Source organism: Lathyrus oleraceus, chromosome 5 (genome assembly GCF_024323335.1).
Source record: "Lathyrus oleraceus cultivar Zhongwan6 chromosome 5, CAAS_Psat_ZW6_1.0, whole genome shotgun sequence".
Lineage (NCBI taxonomy): Eukaryota > Viridiplantae > Streptophyta > Magnoliopsida > Fabales > Fabaceae > Lathyrus > Lathyrus oleraceus.
Window position 1 is genome coordinate 157,123,851 of NC_066583.1, and position 5,812 is coordinate 157,129,662.

A 5,812-nucleotide genomic window follows, 5' to 3' on the forward strand; every position below is an offset into this window, starting at 1 on the left:
CTCTTAACAACATATGGGCCTTCGTAATTAGGAGTCCACTTGCCCCTAGAATCAGTATTGAAAGACAAGATCTTCTTGAGCACAAGGTCACTTTCTCTGAATACACGAGGTCGAACCTTCTTGTCAAATGCTTTCTTCATTCTCTTTTGATATAACTGACTATGACACAAGGTTGTCATTCTTGTCTCTTTAATCAATTTCAACTGATCATATCTGCTCTGACACCATTCAACCTCAGGAAAACTGGCTTCCATCAGGACTCACATTGATGGGATATCAACCTCCATAAGGAGCACTGCTTCCATGCCATAAACAAGAGAGAAAAGGTTGCCCCTATTGAAGTGCGGATAGATGTACGGTATCCATACAAAGCAAAAGGGAGCATATCATGCCAATCCTTATATGTCATAACCATCTTCTGTATGATCTTCTTAGTATTCTTATTTGAGGCTTCAACAACCCTATTCATCTTAGGCCTGTAAGAAGAAGATTTATGATGTTCAATCTTGAAGCCATCACAAAGTTCTTTCATCATTTTTTTATTCAAGTTCGGCCCATTATTAGTAATGATCTTACTTGGGACACCATATTGGCAAATAATCTGATTCTTGATAAATCTGACCACAACCTGCTTGGTCATATTAGCATAAGATGTTGCTTTAACCCATTTGGTGAAGTAATCAATAGCTACCAGGATGAAACAATATCCATTCAAAGCTTTGGGTTCAATCATACCAATCATATTTATTCCCACATAGAGAAAGGCCATGGGGATGAAATAACATTGAGAAGCGTCAGAGGCACATGAATCTTCCTAGTATAAATCTGACATTTATGGAACTTCTTCACATATTTATAGCAATCAGATTCCATTGTCATGCAATAGTAATATGCCCTTAACATCTTTTTAGCCATTGTATATCCATTGGCATGAGTACCTATAAGACCCTAATTTTGACCCTAAGATCCCCCATGATATCTCATCATATGCATTGGCATTGGGATCACACCTTGGCACCCTCTTTGCCCCTCATCCATTGAGTTTGCATTGGGAGAGATCACCAAGCACATTTGATTGTATCATAATTCATTTTTATTTGTTTACTAACCAAAATACCAAAAATATGTCAATGTATAGTTTGTTGCTTTTGTAGGTAGTGTGTATGCTCACCTATGCTCCATCAAGCTCATATATAGGGTTTAAACCCTCAGTGCAAGAGGTGTAATCAAGAAATGGTTCACAGTGGCTCTAAGCATCATATATGGAACCCTGTAATCTTCACATAATATTTTGATCAAAAAATCATCAAGAGTTTGGAGTTTGTTTGCCTTGGAAACCCTAATTCATCTAGGTATCTTGTGTGACTTCTTCAACAAGTTTCTTCAATAATTGATCAAATATTTCAAGGGATACTTCACATTACATCATCTTATGCATATATGATCCTCCATGACTCCCAAAAGTCAAGATAATGTCAAGCTAGCAAGATAGTTCATGGTGGTTGACCAGAGAAAGTCAACTAGTCAAAACTGGGGTTCCCTAGACCCTATCTCCTAAGTTTTTTATCATATGAAAATGATTCAAAGAGAAAAGTTACTCAAAATGACATTCCAAACAACTTTCATGTTTAAGTCAAGAGCTATTTTTTCTTGGAAAGTCATTTTTTATGGTGCAAGATTATAGGTGATTTTGTCTGAACCCTAGTTTGGAGGTCAACTTCCCAAGACCATAACTTGCTCAATTTTTATGATATGAAATCCATTCAAATTCCATGATCAAATTAAAGATTCCTAATTCAAATTTTATGTTTGGATGAATCTCAAATTTAACTTGAAAATCCATGTTCCAAGAGGAAACATTATAGGTCATTTTGGGCCAATACCATTGAACAAGTGATTTTCCTCAACTTCTAAAATGCATAACTCCTTCATGAAAAATCCAAATAAGGTCAAATTTGTGACCATATTGAATAGGTTTGAAATAGATACAACTTTTATGAAGGAACTTTTCTCATTTAAAGTCCATAGAAAAAATTATTCAAGGTGGAAGAAGTGAACATTTGACTTGGGACTTAGAAATTTTTCAAATATGTTTGATTTCCCAAACTTCCACCTCAAAATTCTTCATTATCCAAGCTTCAAATGAAAAAGTGTTTAACATGAAAGTTGTTCCCCTTGATTTCACATTTCCAAAAAGTCTAAGATCATCTCATTTGACCAAATAATGAAGGAATTGCGCATGGGTGTAAGTTGAAAGACCATTTGGATGTTTTCCACTTCCATTTTTCATACACAATTGCATGGCCTTCCAACATGAATTCAGCATGACGTTCACTCAATTTTGGATCAGATTGTATGACTTGATAGGCCTATCACACGCCTATGAAAGCATGCAAAGAGAATTTTCAAAATTTGCCAAAATTGGAAGTGTGTGGAAATCAATCTCATGGCTTATAAATAAGACCCTCATTGCTCAGAATTAAAGACCTCATCCCAAGCTTTGAACCTGGAACCTGAAACCCTCACCATTGAAGGATAAGCTTGAAGAGTTTCTTTGAAAATCGAGTTTCAATTCTCCATCTGGTTTGAGATTAAAACTCCAAGAGTCCATACCTTTCCTTGATCCATTTCACTTCCAACAAGCATCTGAAGCAAGGCCAATCATAATTAAAAGCAAGATCGCTAAGAGTCGATACCTTTCCTTGATCCATTTCACTTCCAACAAGCATCTGAAGCAAGGCCAAGCATAATTGAAAGCAAGATCTTGCCAATCTGAAGCTCCATTGAAGGTGAATTTTCAGAATTTTCATCTCTTCGATTCTCCCTCGATTCTTCACCATTCTTGTTGATGTTTGGTTGTTTGAAGTTGATAACGCGAAAATACATCGTATATTTGCCTTGATTTACACTCAAAAATCATACCACTTTCATTTATATTTCGATTATTCAGCAAGTGTTCGAGTTATTTTTGCAGGTATTTCAATTCCCATGTTTAAATGAGCAAAGTATAGAAAAGGAAGGAAAAGAAGAAGAAACAGAAGAGAAAACAGCAGAAAAGCAGAAAATACAAATCATGTGCATTTGACGACCGTCATAAACCCTGTCACGACCGTCACGCCCTGGGTGTCACGTCCGTCACAAGCCCACCACGACCGTCGCAAGGCCAAAAGCAGCGTATTGAATTTGTCAACATAAGTGATCCACACGCCCATATTTCTCATTCCTCAGCCCATTTTCCCGTGGATTTCTCACTCAACCAAGTCACCCTTATTTCTCTCAACTGCCAAGACCAAATGAAGAATATAAAAGGATGGAAGTTGGAAACCTATGGACACGCTTAATTTTCCTCCCTGAAGCCAGCTTTCAAGACCTTTCTCTACATTTATTTTCCATGACAACTCTGTTTTTCTTTTATTTTTCTTCAGCAACATTGCTTTCTTTTACCGCAATTTAGTTACCGTTCCGTTCAGAGTTTCCGTTTTCCCTTTCCGTTTTTCATTTAGCCAAAGTAGTAGTTTCCTACACTGGGGAACTACTGCAATTTATTTACTTTAGTTTAAGCAATTATTTCGAAGAAGCAGAAACCTACCGACCTGTGGAGGACTGCTCAAGTACTTCAAGATTCGACATATTCTATCAATCCAATCTCCAGGTTTTTATTCAATTATTATTATTATTGCTTTATTATTATTATAATCATGTTTGCTTTATTGTTGATCTGTTTATGTTCGTCTGTGTTTGCGTTATTTAACATGTCCGGCTAAACTACCGATATCGGTATGTAAACAATTTAATTAGACGGGATTTAATAATGATCGTTGTAAAACTTCTTTTATCAAACAATCTTTTTGGCTGTGGTTTTTAACTTAAATTTAATTAACTTTGTCACAAGAGTGAGAAGCTATTTAATATGATTTTGCCACGAGAGTGGGAAATTAACTAAGGTGAGAACCTACAATTGCGAGAGCGTGAGGGTCGAACTGGATAGTAAAAACCAGACATTGATTTTAAAAACAGCGAGAGCACTTTAAAAGCAATTAGAAGTTATTTATTTTCAAAAAGTATTTTTAACTTCAAATGGGACAGCAAGAGCATACATTCTCACTTAAAAGTATAATTTGAGTCAACAATCACGAGAGTGTGAGATAAAGCCTTTTAAATAAGTATTTTCTACTGAAAGATATTTGGTACTTAAAATATACACCGGTGACTTATCGAATCCCTGACGATTAATGCGTTGCATACTGATATCCCCCTATTAATATTTTCTTAAAACTTAACTTCCCTTAGATTTAATTTTTGTTCTACCAAACCTCTAAAAATCATTTTCTTAGCTAAACATAGTAACGTCGATAGAATTAGTTTGACCATCGGTCCCTGTGGGTTCGATATCTTTTAAAACTCAAACGACTGGACTGTGCACTTGCAGTCAAGTACCCGATAGACTATATTTTATATACAGTCACGAGACATGTCAAGTTTTTGGCGCCGTTGCCGGGGACCTGATTTAGTCAAATAATGCGATTCTTTCGTTGCGCAGTATAGACTAAGGTAAAAAAACTAATCTCCTTTCCCTTATTTCCCCGATTGTATGCCAAGTACTCGCTCACAAGGAGAAAACTTAGCACCACCAATCGCAGAATTAGAGCGTTTCTTATATTTAAGACGCCGAATACTAGAGTACCAACGAAGGTACGATATTCCCGATATCTTCTTTCCTACTGCTGAACCAGTTGAAAACCCAACCATGGCTACAGTGGAACCACAAAATCATCCTCTTAAGTTCTACGCTACCCCATCCCAACAAGAACCTCTCAGCAGCATTGCTGCCCCTGCTATCAATCGAAACTATTTCGAGTTGAAACCCTCATTATTATCTGCCGTCCAACAACATCAATTTGCTGGAAATCCTACGGACGACCCTAATGAACATTTTACCAAGTTTGTGCAGTACGCAGACACTGTGAATGGGAATGGTGTATCTCAAGATGCGATAACACTATGCCTTTTTCCTTTCTCTCTACGAGACAAAGCTTGGGGTTGGTTACAATCCTTGCCATCCAACTCAGTTACTACATGGGAAGAACTGAAGAACATTTTCTTATCCCTATATTTTCCCCCAAGCAAAATTACTATGCTGAGAGCTCAAATCAACGAATTTCGATAAAAAGATGTAGAATCTCTCTACGATGCGTGGGAGAGATACAAAGACATGACGAGGATATGTCCACATCACGGTCTCGAAGATGGGTGATCATTCACACATTTTACAATGGGCTTATGTATAACACAAGACTGACAGTAGACGTTGCCGCGGGCGGTGCACTTATGGACAAGCCATACAACGAATCTTATCAACTCATTGAAAACATGGCCCAAAACCATTGCCAATGGGGAGGTGAAAGAACGCCAGTAGAAAAGTCCCAAACAAAAGGTGGAATGTACGAAATTAGTAGCCTTGACCACGTCCATGCAAAGGTAGATGCCCTTGTTCAAAAGTTAGACAACTTGACCATATCACCCGCAGCCACCGTGGCGGTCGTGACTCCAAACTGTGAGTTATGTGGAACTTCTGGACACACTGCACCAGAATGCCAGATATTGGCAGGAGTCCCCATTGATCAAGTAAATTATGCACAAGGAAATCCTTATTCGAATACCTACAACCCAGGTTGGAAAAATCATCCTAACTTTTCGTATAAGAACAACAACGCCTTGTATGCACCTGGCCAAGCACCCGCTGTTCCGCCTGGTACCAAAAGCCAGCTAATAATACTCCTAACATGCCTAGGAAGTCCAACCTTGAACTAAT

The 5,812-nt window shown here is 37.7% G+C and overlaps 1 non-coding gene across 1 annotated transcript; it reads right to left on the minus strand.

Annotated features, from left to right (window-relative positions):
- Positions 1-5,134: 5,134 nt before the first annotated feature.
- LOC127089139 (small nucleolar RNA R71) lies at positions 5,135-5,241 on the minus strand. The gene has a single exon (XR_007790913.1). It is a non-coding gene; the product is annotated as a small nucleolar RNA R71 (small nucleolar RNA).
- Positions 5,242-5,812: the final 571 nt, after the last annotated feature.